The sequence below is a fragment of the Rattus norvegicus genome, chromosome 16 (genome assembly GCF_021556685.1).
Source record: "Rattus norvegicus strain SHRSP/BbbUtx chromosome 16, alternate assembly SHRSP_T2T, whole genome shotgun sequence".
Taxonomy (NCBI): domain Eukaryota; kingdom Metazoa; phylum Chordata; class Mammalia; order Rodentia; family Muridae; genus Rattus; species Rattus norvegicus.
Genome location: NC_141549.1, coordinates 56,841,724 through 56,856,348, shown reverse-complemented (window position 1 = coordinate 56,856,348; position 14,625 = coordinate 56,841,724). Strand labels below are relative to the sequence as shown.

At 38.9% G+C, this 14,625-nt stretch overlaps 1 protein-coding gene and 1 pseudogene across 1 annotated transcript; one reads left to right on the top strand and one right to left on the bottom strand.

Moving 5' to 3' along the window:
* Erich1 (glutamate-rich 1) overlaps nucleotides 1-14,625 on the bottom strand; it is a gene marked incomplete at its 5' end in the record, with an annotated part of 52,793,804 nt that overhangs the window by 26,808,015 nt on the left and 25,971,164 nt on the right.
* Nucleotides 4,479-5,439, top strand: Hmgb1-ps28 (high-mobility group box 1, pseudogene 28; annotated as a pseudogene). The gene has a single exon (XR_015640140.1). The product of XR_015640140.1 is annotated as a high-mobility group box 1, pseudogene 28, transcript variant X2 (transcript).

The following is a 14,625-nucleotide window of genomic DNA, read 5'->3' as shown; positions in this document are numbered from 1 at the left end:
ATCTTAGGCTTTCTATTGCTGCAAGGAAACACCAGGACCAAAGAGGAAGTTGGGGAGAAAATGGTTCATTTGGCTTACACTTCCAGATTATAGTCCATCACTGGAAAAGTCAGGACAGAAACTCAAGCAGGGCTATCACCTGGAAGTAGGAGATGATGCAGAGTCCATGGAGGGGTGTTGCTTATTGTCTTGCTTCCCACGCATCCCTTGCTCAGCCTGCTTTCTTATAAAGCACAGGACCACTAGACCAGGGATGGCATTACCCACAATAGGCTGGGCTCTCCCCAATGATCACTAATTAAGAAAATGCCTTACAGCTGGATCTTAGGGATCCATTTCCTCAACGTAGGCCCCTTCCTTTTGATGGCTCTAGCTTGTGTCAAATTGGCATAAAACCAGTCAGTACAAACACAAAATTGTATAGATGGTATATGAAAATATTAGAGGTTCTACAACTCATTTGTAGAGAATAATTCATTAATCGTGCCACTAATACCTTAACCATGAAATGTAGCTGAGGATCAAACATATTTTGGTGTCATTTTCACTATGACTTGCACTCCATGTCTGAGGAGTTATCTCTTGCAAATACTTTATAAGTACTACATTTTACCTCAGAATTAAGCATAAAAGAAATAGAATGTCTTTAACAGGTGGAAAGAAAAAAATTGAAGTAACTTTACATTCAATGTATTTGGGAAAGAAATCAAGTTGGCTCCACTCTTATTCCTCCCTCTCAAGAAGCTTGACTAAGTCCAGCAGAGAAAAAGCAGTACCTTTTCCCAGGTACGGAGGAAAATGTTCCCGAAAATTCCAATCTGTATTCTCCCTTGTGAATTCTCCTGCTTCCGGTATTAAATCAAAATATGGTAAATTGCATTCTCACTACCCTCTCTCATTTAATATGGCATTGATTTTGATCTGCAATTTAGAATTTCTTTCTCTGAGTGTGTGCTATTTTATCTAAATGTTTGCCGAGAAATAACTTTTTATGCTAGAAGAAAATGAAACAAAGCTACAAATATGGAAAGACAAATCAGGAATATTTATTAGTCCAGACTCCACACTTCAAATCTCTCTCTCTCTCCCTCTCTCTCTCTCTCTCTCTCTCTCTCTCTCTCTCTCTCTCTCTCTCTCTTCCCCAGAAAGAGATGCTATACTGTATGATTACAAGATAGAGTAACTGAATTGGGCTCAGTAGTTCTCCAGACTCCTTTCATGCTACTGTTAAGCCTTATTTATTTTTATCCTTGGTGACCTGCAGTTTTCTTTAAATACTTGAATAGAATTCTGATGATTGAAAATGTTTATGTTGACCATTTCCAAATAATTTTTTCTCGTTCTCTAGAACAAAAATTCAAGAACTGAAATTCACAGTTAAGAAGACGTAAACAACTACCTGGGAAACAGCCTAACCTTGGTTATCTTTTCTAGCTAGACACCTAAAGTCATTTTCCGTCTCCTACACTGGTAAATTTTATTGTCAGATCCATTCACTCAAGCAAGAAGTTGTGGGAATTCTAAAATTCATCTGACTCATAAGAGAGCTTGGCTGGATTTGCCTCAATGAAAGTTGCAATCCCTTCCCTTTCCCTGTACAGCACACTACCTTAAACATCCCCTACTAATACACTAAGACAACCACCTCCCACTGCCCCTCAAGACTGTTAAAACATTCTGTGCCGTACATTATCATAGACCCAAAAGATGTTTAAAACACAGTTTTATCAACACAGCTCATGAACAAGACTACTTTGTGGTAAGGATACTTTTGTTTTAATCCCACATTATTATCCCATCACTAAAAGAGCAAAGTTTTTTTTTTTTAAGAATACAGTTTAAGTAACCTTTGATTTCCATTCTTCACTTTAAGAATAGATGTGCATTTGATTTTCTGTCAGACATTGAGCAATTATGCTAAAATAACTAATAGTTGGATGTTTTCCTGAGACGCATTTTATTTAATTATTACGTTTCTTTTATATGTGAGCTGTGTTTAGCATTATTTGCTTTTGCTATAAAACATAATTAACTTAATGTGCTTCTAGTGAGAAAATAATATATTTCTTTCAGGAAAACTTCTTTGGTGGCAAGAATAGAGTAATTGAAAAAATAAATTTCAGGAAATTAAGCCTAGAAATTAAAATTTATTTTTAGCATTTTTTTTGGTAAATAATATTTGACCTAAATCTGCAGTTTTGCTTTCCTTTGCCCCCATTTTCTTAATCCTTTTTTAAAAAATATACAAATAAATTAGAATTGACTATTTTAGCAAACCAGTAAAGAAATAACCTTTCTATATTGGTTTTGAGATACAAAATAAACAAATCCATGTCAATAGAGCATTGGACAGCCATTTGCAGAAACTGGCCACAAGAGTGACTACCAGGAAGTATGCATGTCTTTATGAGTTGTGAAAATGCTAAAATGTTAAAATCCCAGAATTGAATACCAGCAGCGTTTGCCCTCATTTGCATATACTAAAGCCAGATACACACACACACACACACACACACACACACACACACACACACACAGAGAGAGAGAGAGAGAGAGAGAGAGAGAGAGAGAGAGAGAGAGAGAATAAAGCTAATTAAGGAAATGAAAGAGTACTACAATGAAAACTTTAAGACACTGAAGACTTGAAGACAGACAGAAAGATAGCAAAAGATGGAAACCCCTCCTATGCTTACAGTCTGGAAGAGTTAATTTTGTGAAACTGGCCACCCTACCAAAAGCAACCTATAGATTAAATGCAACCCCCTAAAACTTCCAAAGCCATTCTTCATAGACGTACACTGGGACCTTGCCAATTAGTCACCCATTCTGTGATGAGGGCAGTGTCCTCTGGAGACGTCCGTCCATGTACATGCCGTCTTTGAGCCAGGGCTGCAGTTGAATGAGGGAGTACTGGCTCATTTATTTACTAGTATTGTTGACTCTAGGTCAGAGACATATGCTTTCTCCACTTTCGAAGCTGAGGTGATAATACACCACGGAACAATCGGAGGCATAGAATGTTAATAAAACAGACACCAAACTATCTGGAATTGCAAGCTACTTATATTCTAGGTTAAATAGAAAAAGTCATCATTCTTTGGGAAATTTAATAGTTTAACCTCTGGTGATGTTATAAAATGGCATCGATGGTCATTTTTTGAAGAATCATTGCCAGCAGTATTTTGAATGGTGTGGGTGTGTATCTGCTTTTCCGTAAAATGCTTGCTTCTTTAAAACATGTTTCTCTTACTAGTGTCAACAGTGAGATTCTGCTTTACATAAAACTACAGTTTATCAGGGAACTTCTTAGAGGAAGTGTTTGTTTTACGTAACACTTCATCATAGGGTTTTATACTAAATTTCTCAAGAACATTTAAAATTGTATATTCCACCCTCCTCACAAGACTGATAGGGAAGAGCCTGACTCTGGGAATTATGTTTCAATTATGGGCATTTGCTCTGAAACTCAATGGCTTGTTATACTATCATATATATATATATATATATACACACACACACACACACACACACACACACACACACACACACACACACACACATATATATATATGGAAACCGCTTTTCCTTAACATCTTGGATATTTGTGGCTTGCAATCTATGAGTCATCACAGTGTGTGGAAATTATGCAGCCTTCTTGCTCTTCTTGCTAACCCATGACTTCTGACCAGCCAGCCTTCCAGAGCACAGTGTTGCCTCCAGACACAGGTGGAACCAACCAAGACTCCTCTCTGATTTGATGATTTAGCATCTTAATTACGGAGGCTAATATCGGTTACTGCAATGTAGCAAGGAGGAAAGAATGTAAGTTTTCAATTCAAAGTTGAGTTTTATTATAAATATGAATTCAATTAACGACAGAGGAAAATTTGATATTGACACACAGTACTTTGACATCCCAGTGTTTCTTTTTAAATGAAAATACTTCTGATATGAAAAATGAAAGATTTCCCAGTTTAGTGTGGAATATTAAGAGTGCCTATGGCAGCACAGTGGGTACTTGACATTTAAACCTTTCAGCAGTTGCACCTGTCAAAGATGATCTAAGCCTGGGAGTAAGTCGATTTTAAAGAATGTGGGAACATATATAAAAAAACTTGCTTTATTAGTCAATTTAGTATCAATTATGGTGTCAGTGTAGTAGCTAATGTTGAGCGCAAAGCAATGAAATTGACCGAAACTAATAGAAAACTTCAGAGCAGCTCCCGCAGTTTCCCATAAAGGAACCCTTTGACTGAATGGGCCTTAAAAGTTCATGTAATTGACTTAACATTAATTTCTCCCACTCTCTGGTTTTCAGTGGGTTCCACTGAGGGATTAAATGCAGAGAACTATGAATGGACAATAGGCCAGATAGAAAAAAGCTGGTCGTTTGAGCTCCATAGAGACAGCGCCGGGGCAAGCGAGAGCCGGACGGGCACTGGGCGACTCTGTGCCTCGCGGAGGAAAATCAACTAAACATGGGCAAGAAGTGCTCAGAGAGGTGGAAGACCATGTCTGTTAAAGAAAAGGGGAAATTTGAAGACATGGCAAAGGCTGACAAGACTCGTTATGGAAGAGAAATGAAAACCTACATCCCCCCCAAAGGGGAGACCAAAAAGAAGTTCAAGGACCCCAATGCCCCCAAGAGGCCTCCTTCGGCCTTCTTCTTGTTCTGTTCTGAGTACCGCCCAAAAATCAAAGGCGAGCATCCTGGCTTATCCATTGGTGATGTTGCGAAGAAACTAGGAGAGATGTGGAACAGCACTGCCGTGGACGACAAGCAGCCCTATGAGAAGAAGGCCGCCAAGCTGAAGGAGAAGTATGAGAAGGATATTGCTGCCTCAGAGCTAAAGGAAAACCTGATGCAGCGAAAAAGGGGGTGGTCAAGGCTGAGAAGAGCAAGAAAAAGAAGGAAGAGGAAGACGACGAGGAGGATGAAGAGGATGAGGAAGAGGAGGAAGAAGAGGAAGACGAAGATGAAGAAGAAGAAGATGATGATGAATAAGTTGGTTCTAGCGCAGTTTTTTTCTTGCCTATAAAGCATTTAACCCCCCTGTACACAACTCACTCCTTTTAAAGAAAAAAATTGAAATGTAAGGCTGTGTAAGATTTGTTTTTAAACTGTACAGTGTCTTTTTTTGTATAGTTAACACACTACCGAATGTGTCTTTAGCTAGCCCTGTCCTGGTGGTATTTTCAATAGCCACTAACCTTGCCTGGTACAGTCTGGGGGTTGTAAATTGGCATGGAAATTAAAGCAGGTTCTTGTTGGTGCACAGCACAAATTAGTTATATATGGGGACAGTAGTTTGGTTTTTGGTTTCTTTCTTTTTTTTGTTTTTGTTTTTGTTTTTTTTCCTTTTGGTTTTTTTTCCCATCTTCAGTTGTCTCTGATGCAGCTTATACGAAGGTAATTGTTGTTCTGTTAACTGAATACCACTCTGTAATTGCAAAAAAAATGGCGGCTGTTTTGTTGACATTCTGAATGCTTCTAAGTAAATACAATTTTTTTTTATTAAAAAAAAAAAAAGAAAAAAGCTGGTCAACCCAGAGCCAGTCAACACAGGGAAGAGCCCAGAGGCCTTAGGATTCATTTATTATGTATTTAAGAAAATATATGTCATTGTGTTAACTAACGCAGGTAGTTTTAAAATATTACCACAGGATAGCTCCATCCTTATTATCTAAAATTCAAAATTCGATGGAATTTGTAGTTTTACCTTTAGAGAAGAAATTTCAAAGCACTTTTATCTCCGTGGTTTAAAATGTGTCCTAAGTCTTTAGATTTTGCTCAGTGTTCTTTTGAACTTTTCTCACGGTTGACTGTATTTCTGTTTTTATATTGAAGTCCACACAAGGGCACTTCCAGTTCTAGTTTGCTGAGTTGCGTGTCTTACAGATTTGTTTCTTTTTGAGATGTAGGAAGATTTGTTTAGATCTTTACAAAATATGGTATCAAAGTTAATGTATTGGTTGCTGTTTCAGGATTTTAAGTTAATTTATCTGCATATAATAATAATAATTATTATTATAATTAATAATTAATAATAATAATAATTATTATTAAAGCATCTCTGTTTCAAGTACCTTACTTGTATAGTCTGAACCCAAACAACTCTTCATAAGTGATCGTTTACCCAGTTTGAGTTAATAAAGATTAAGCTGTTTGGAAACTTAAATACATCCACAGAAAGAAGGTAATACGTACATGCTGAGCCCAGAAGAAATTTCTGATCTCCGAAAATGTGACATAGCAGGTGTTTTTTTTTCTCCCTTTGACCCTCAGTGGTTCCACTCCCTGGAATGAACAGGTTTGGATTTCTGCTGAGCACAAAGCAATTTCTTTGGCAACTTTTTACATAGGGCCAGAGAGCAAAAATTGAAAGCGGAAAGTGACTTTGTCTAGTATTCTCTGTAGCACAAAGATGCCATTGAATTGTTCCTCTGTGCCGCGAGGAACTGTTTAACTGCATTGTGGCTTTTAGAAGAGAGATTTTAATTATGCATTTAGTAGGGGTGCACATTTGTCCGCCTTCCTAGAGCTTCTTGCTTAATTTTTGACGTGATAGTTCACTAGCAGTGACTTTTGAAGATAGAGTAGCAACACACTACTTTATCATGGATGTTTTCAATATAAAAAACAAAATCCTCACAGGCCCTATGAAAGCAATAAGTTTATTTAAATTTTTAACCCTTAATTAACTCTTGTGCCAATCAATATTTGGCTTGGTAAAATTTAATTAGGAAAGAGATTTATGCAAAGAAGGAATTAGCATAGTATTGGAGAAGGTGTGATGAAATGCTTGATTCATGTGAAAGTCAGTATTCTTGGAACCCAATGACCTAACAGTTTTTCTAGAAATCTCAGAATTTGAACTAGAGAATATAAATAGCTGGACAGAGGAGAGAGAGGGTTGTCTTTGATTTAAGCACAGGAGTAGACTTTTTTCCTCCATAATTTATTTATATTTTATAAATAAAATTAATTTTATTTTATTTTCACTTTACATCTCAATTGCAGCCTCCTCCTTCCTTTTCTCACAGTCCTGTCCTTACAAATTCCTCCTTCCATTACTCTCTCCCCTTCTTGAAGGGGAAGGCCCCTTGGGGACCACCCTACCTGGGACATCTAGTCCCAGCAGGACTAAGCACTTCCTCTCTCACTGAGGTCCAAGCAGGCAGGTAGGGAGAAAGGATCCAATGGCAGGCAACAGAGTCAGGGCCAGCCTCTGCTCCAGTTTTTAGGAGACTCACATGAAGACCAAGCTTGAGAATATCATCCTGAGTGGGTAATACAGACCCAGAAAGTCATGTATAGTATGCACTCATTTATAACTGGATGTTAGCCATACAATGCAGGATAACCATGCTAAAACCCACAACACACCTCCTCCCCCCAAAACCCACCATTGGGTAATAGAGGGTCCAAGAGAGGATGGGTAAATCTCACTCAGAAGGGAAAACAAAAGCAGTCATTGTCATCGGAGGTGGATAGAGAGAGGGAGCTGGGTAGGAGAGGGGGTGATGAGGGGTATGGAGATGGTGGTTAGGTGTTGGGAGAGATGGCATGGGAGAGGGCTGGGAACGAGCATGGAAATAGGGGGTATCTCTGGGACTAGCTGGAGACCTGGCATAGCAGAGACTACAGGCATTCTTTAGGGGTGACCCTAGCTGAGATTCTTACCAGCTGGGGATAAAGAAACTGAAGTGGCCACCCCCTGAAGCTAGGCAGGACTTCCAGTGGAAAGACGGGTGCATAAACCCATCCACAAAGTCTTCAACCTCAAATTTGTCCTGCTGAATAAAGAAGGAGCAGAGAATGAATGAACAGCCAAACAATGACTGACTCAACATGAGACCCATCTCGTGGGAGAGAGCCAAGCCTTGACACTATTAATGATACTCTGCTGTGCTTGCAGACAGGAGCTCTCTCCTGAGAGGCTTCACCCAGAAGCAGATGGAAACAGATGCAGAGATCCAAAGCCAAACATCAGGCAGAGCTCAGGAAGCCTTGTGGAAGAGTGGGAGATAGAACTGAGCCAGGTGGAGGGATCAAGGACACCACAAGGAGACCCACAGAGTCAACTAACCTGGGCCCACGGGGGATCACAGAGACTGAACTACCAACCAAAAAGCATGCAGGAGTAGACTTTGTGCAGATGACATTTTAGAGATTGCTTGCTCCAATGAAAACATTCTTCCCTTCCTTTACTTGTGACCACTTTTGAAATGATTTTTAGAGCATTTTCTCAAGCCATGCCAACTAAAAGGTACAACTGATATCTCCTTTGGAGCAAATAGTATTCCTCCTCATATCATTTTTCCAGTCCTGTGCATGGATGCCTCTGTAGTGGTGCCCCTTAGTGTCCCATGCTTGGTTTATCCGAAGAGCTCCTTAATGTGCTTCCTGACCCTCATATGCCCCATCTTAAATGTGCCTGGCACACTAGAGCACATCAGATAAATGGTCCACAAATGACTCTACATCTCATCATCAACCACCACTCTCAGAATTGTCTTAAAAGCCTGGACTGTCACTTAAGACTCTCTACCTGCTGACTGTAACTGTAATTTCCCTATCATCTTTCCCACCTCATAGAAACAGTCTTCCTCAGCGAGGCTCATCTATGCTTTTCATAGAACATGGCCTGGACATTTCCGAATCAGTGTTTCTCCTCAGGTTCAAATATATTCCTCCTACCATTATAAATATGCTCTCTTCTTTGTCATGCTAATTCACATCTTCCTTTGAAGCTGCATTTTTTTTTCTCTGCACTCAAGGAAGATTGTGAAAATCGTAGTGATTCTTGTATCTGTAAAATCTTACAATACTGTTTGGCTCCTCTGTATTTATATACATTACATTGTCCTGTTATTAACTTTAATATTTGTCTATTCTGCCTATTATTTCCTCATAGAACAGTAATGAATACTAATGACTTTCTTTGAATATTAGATAATTTCTAACTGATGTCTGAATTTAATAAGTGCTTAATTAAATACGTCCTCAGCTAATCAAATGGAAAATGAGATTAGATCTCCTAAGGCAGGACCAAAATTGAAGATTTTTTTCCTAATACCTGCGTCAGTAAAAGTTAATACTACTTCCTAAATCATGACATCAAGTTTGAGCCTAAAATTTAAACCTCAAACACTGAATCTATCCCACTCCTCCACTGTCTCCTTACCTAATGTCTGACAGTACAAACTTAGCCAGAAACAGAGGTAAAGTCTTCAAACTGTAGACATTTAAAACACAAAAATTCCCTTCGCACTCTCCATCCGTTTCACGCAGCTTCCTGGGATGGAAGCACAATAATGAAAGCCATATTTATTTTCTTACACCCTATTCATTTTGGGTAATTCGCACACAATCATTTAGTTTCTCTTCCTATCGCCTCCGCGATAATATTTATTATCTCCTCACTCAGTATTGATGGAGTACCAGGTAGAGAACCTCTTGTGAGAGAAGAGAGATACACAAAGGAAGTAGCAGAAGCATGATTCTTACCTGTGTCTGACCAAATATCCCAAGTGGCATTTCATCAAATAAGCAATTCTTGTCATGCCATCTAATTTGTATCTTAAATATAAAACCTACCTCCATTTACATGTGACACTGTTGTTCTATCTTTTGTAAAGTGAACAAAATACAATTATGGTTTGTAAAATAGTCATTCTCTAAGAACAAAATAAGATAAAGAGTAAAGATTGTTCTCAATGCACTAGAGAGAGGGCTTAGCAGGAAAAGGTGCTTGCCGCCTGATGACGTAAGGCTGACCCCTAAACTCAATAACTAGGACCCATATTAAAGGTGGAAAAGAGAAGTAAACTGATTTCACAAAGGTGTCCTCTGACTGCCACGCATAAACACGCATGTATCATCAGCACGTACATCACATATGCACAATACTAGTAATAATAAGAAATTAAAACAGTTTTGAAAACTGACTCTCAATGAGAATCCATGTGTACAGCTGTCTTGTAAACAACCCCACCTCTACCTTTTATGGTTTGATTTTGAAATCAGGTCTGTAATCTAGGCTTTTTTCAATCTCATTATGTAACACAGGCTGGTCTCAGACTCCTGTTAATCCCTTTTCTTCAGCCTTCTCAGTCCTGATGTTACGGCACGAGCCACCATGCTATTTCTTCTTTTCCTTTAAACTCTACCATTATGAATAAAATATTGAAATACTCAAAAGAGTTTAAGATCAAAGCACACATATTTTGCTTCCTGTTTTTTTGGAAAACCTTTCCCGACTGGATGAGATGATTTAATATTTAAGTGTGGATTTGTAAATATATAAGTGATTCTTATATTAAAAGCCATAGTTTTTGTCCCTTTATTTTTGGCTTTAGGTCAAAGGGCTTTATTCCCTTGTCAAACTGTCCACCTTTTATGAAATTCTTTGGTCCCTTTCAAAGTCCTTCCTTTTCATGCAGCCAGGAAATGCTTCCAGCAGAAAACACTTTGCAAGAATCCCATTTCTATGCATATTTTATTCATTAATTGTTTCAAGACTATGGGTTTTGACCTAACCAAATAATAGAATTTTTATTAGACAAGATCCTACCCCAACAAACTGGTAAAGAAAAAAACACTCATTTTTATTGTACAGTGCAATTTATATTGTACAAAGCTAGCATAATTTTTGTTCACAACTGATAATTTATGTAAGGCCAAGCAGATGTAGTTTGTTTGGTATAATTAGATGCATTAACAATTTTTCTAGTCATACAACAAAATGCCCAGAAGCTCAATAACTTATAAAGAAAGAAGGTCATAAAGAAGTTCCACTTTTTAAAAAGTACCAGGTCTAGTGAGAGTCACCATTGCCAAATTATGCTGAGAGTAAAGGACAGAAAAAAAGTAGACATGAAGAGACAGGAAGCCATAGACTGGGGGAAGGGACACTTACAACAACATTCTCATGGAAACAAATGGGACTACTGTAATCCCTTCAAATGACAGGGATTCCTGATGTCTAAAGACCCTCACCAAGTCCTGCCTCTTAAAGAACATCCCACCAGCTTTGTAACACTGGGAAAAAGTCTTCTAACACATGGGCCATTTTGAAACATACAGAAATGGCTGTTGTAGCTGTAGCCCTTGTCAGATGGTTCGACTTTCTGAGGTATAATATATCTAACAAACAAAGAAGAAAACAAAGCAAGTCATAAGCAATGACTGCTATAGGTATGATATAAAGGCAGCAGTCCTCCCAGAACACAGGTATGATAATTCTTTTCAGGGTTGACCTATAGCTCTTGTGAAATGAGATGGGCATTCATTGCTTTAATTTGCTATTGAAAGACCCCCGGAGCAGGAAGACCCTCACTCAAGTCTCGGGATGATGCGACCCCCCAAGAACTCACGTGAGACCGTCCTTGCTGTAATAAACATGAGGTTTATTGATAGGAACCAGTGCACTGGGGTCGAGACTCATATCCCACGCAGGGGCAGTGGAGTTCGACCATCAGTAACTAAGACAAGGGGAATTTAAAGGAAGAAACCTCAACCCCAGCGGGTAGGGAGGGCATCATTGGAAAATGTCGAGAATACCAGTGAATCACAAGGAGGAGCTTCCTGTTTCTCAAGATTGTTTACTTTATGGTCCATCAGTTCCTGGGAGAAACTTTCTGCTTCTGAAGATTATTCTCTAAGATTTTAATCTAACTTTATGATCAGCTAGTACAGGTAGAGGGCAGGGTCTGGAATTTGAGGTATTTAGGGCTTTTTTAAACTTCTGACTTCTTAGCTGCATTTTTTATCCTTTCACTATATCTAATGAAGATGGAATTCCTTGAAAACCAATTTCATTGAGGGATTGTGACTCTCTCCAATCTCCAACACTCTCCCATAATCTGGCTTCTGTAAGGATATACCAACACTTTTCTGTATCTCCATAAAATAGCTACTCAATACTGGTTTGCATCTGTAACAAGGCTACCAAGCCTTAATGAGGCCCCAAAACACTAACATAGGTTTGTAAACCACACTAGTCCATCAAGGCAATTGAAACATTTAAGCAGCATTAGGTAGAAAAAGAAAAAGGACAGAACCTGCATTAGTTTTAAATATGTTGAGCTATGTCCTAGTTGTATTGTCTTTAAAGTCTACATGTGCCCTGTGTGTAAATTAGTAGAGCAGTCTCTGGTTTTCAATGACTGTACAGCATATAATTAGTTGTGGAAAGCCCTGTCTTCAGTGACTATTTACACAGATATCTATGTTTAACAGGCATCCAGTTGTGAACAAATATAAACAAACCCTTGGTAAACTATGGATAATGTGGCCATTAATTTTGCTGCGTCACTACATGCATTATTTATGACTCTCCCCTGTGTGCCATGCTGACTGGAAATTCACTCAGAGTTGACTACTCACAGGTGAAATCTCTTCCTGTGTGGACTTGGAATAGAAATGATGAAATAAGCCTGAAAGCTATCACTAAGTTATAGTCATTGATCAGCATAGATGATGATGTGTGGGCAACTTTCCTCATATGCATGCCATATAGTCACCGTCTATGTCAACGTGGAAATTCTGAGGTTTGCTTACAGGACAGACATGCGTCAAAGATGAGTGACTTGTACTCATCTTGGAAAACACAAAGAACCTTTCTGTTCCCACAAGATGTTTGCGGTTAGTCCACACTTAAGCATGTACCACACTTGAGACACTTCAGTGACGTCATCTATAGCTATCAGCTATTGTTACTGCCCCTAAGATTTTTTCATCATCACCAGAGTCTAATCTGTGATGTACATGTAACGAGGGAAAATTGTACAAGACACGAAATCCTGTGGTTAGCCTTGAGTCAGGTTGCTCTCCTGAGATAAATTCGGTCATGTGTGTTTGTGTGCAGAGAGGTCATTGTACGTCTAGGTTTGTTCACTCTGAAGTCAGAAACTGCCCATGCACATCTTACTGAGGATTATGTGTGTGCATGTGTGTGTGTGTGAGGGGTGTGTGTGTGCGTGCACGCGCATGCTAATGGCACTTCTTTAAAAATTACTTCCTTTGAAGCAGTGCAATGCATGTCTTTGTCTTTCATATACACAAAAGTGTTTCTCTGTGTCAGTCGGCCCTTTCACCCCATCACAGAAGTCTGAAAAAGCGGAACTGAAGCAAAGGTGTCGAGGAGACAAGGTGGAGAAGAAAGACAAGGGTAAAATCAGCAGGGGAGCAGGGGAGAGCAGCAATCTAAAGCTCAGGAGGAGTTTGTCAGAGGGTTCGACATAATTGTGGCTTCAAGAGGGGGAATTTGGATGCTCTGGAAACACAGATCCTCAACAGCAGGTGGTCAACTGCCTGCCTGTCAGTGCACTGGTCTCCTAGGGGCCGTTCGCTGACATTTAAATGATTGTTTTACAGTTTCCTTTACAATAATTTCTAATTATGCAAATTTGAATAGCACTCAATTTCTTCTTTCATAGCACCTCTGTGTACTCTGAGCTTTTCATGCTTCCTGGTACCTTCAGAGAACAGCTCTGTGTCCACCTCATCCTAAGTGTTGAAGATTGCCACATGGCTCTGTGGCCTGTAGTCACAGTGACTGTTCACAAATGAAGTGTCTTGGATTGCTCAGTTCTTACAACTCACGTAATGATACATGTGGTATGACAGAAATAATATGCTGTCTGTATAGAAACTCAGTATTTGCAGTAGGACCAAAGGTAGAATGTTCTGTAAATTATTCTTTTGTAAGAAGGCAAGAAAAAAGCAGAAACCTTAAGATCTTTTTTTTTTTTACACAAGGTACTAGAGATATGGATCAATAGTTAAGAACACTGGCTGCTCTTCCAGAGGAAGATTCCCAGCACCCACAAGACAACTCACAAGAATCTGTAACTCCAGTCCCAGGGGACTTGACACCCTTTTATGCCCTCTTTGAACATTGCACACACGTGGTACAAAATTCCTACTCAAACAAACAGACAAATCATTTAATAAGTTATCTAGGGATTATTTTATAATACACCCTAACTGTAGACAATAAGACCAGAGGCTTCTATCTGTTGGCAGTTTGACTTGCACAGGCATCATGGTTTTATAAAAACAAGTATTTTTGATACAAATTGATAGGAAATTACATGTACAGGGACATGAATCAGTGACCTTTGACACTAGGGAAGATGGAATGCCGTTGAATAAATAGGATGCAAATAGATTTTCTGTGTCTGACTGTTTCAGTAAGTAGGCAGTGAAGAGATGGTCATCCATTTTGTTCACCACATGTCCTAGGTCAATATTTTCTAGATCTTTCTAGATCTTTCCATTCCACTCAGTCATCACTGATTTTAACTTTCCTTGCCCTCGTTGTATAAGAAAACTCTTCAATGAAACTCAGCTGCTCACTGCCTAGAGTTTGAGTGCAGAAAAAAAAATTACACACTTAAAATGGATTAGAATGTTTCGCCACACATTGTGTGGGATAAAAAGTTCTGCTAGGAGCAGACGGCTCTAATTAGAGCGTGCTCCTGTGGCAAGGAATTTGATTAGAAATGAGAAAGTTATAAATTCTTCATGGGGAAAAATTGTCTGATAAAATTAAAAATTACCTGTGTTTCGGAGATATTCTTTCTGCTTTTTATCCCACAGTGTCCCTGGTACTAAAC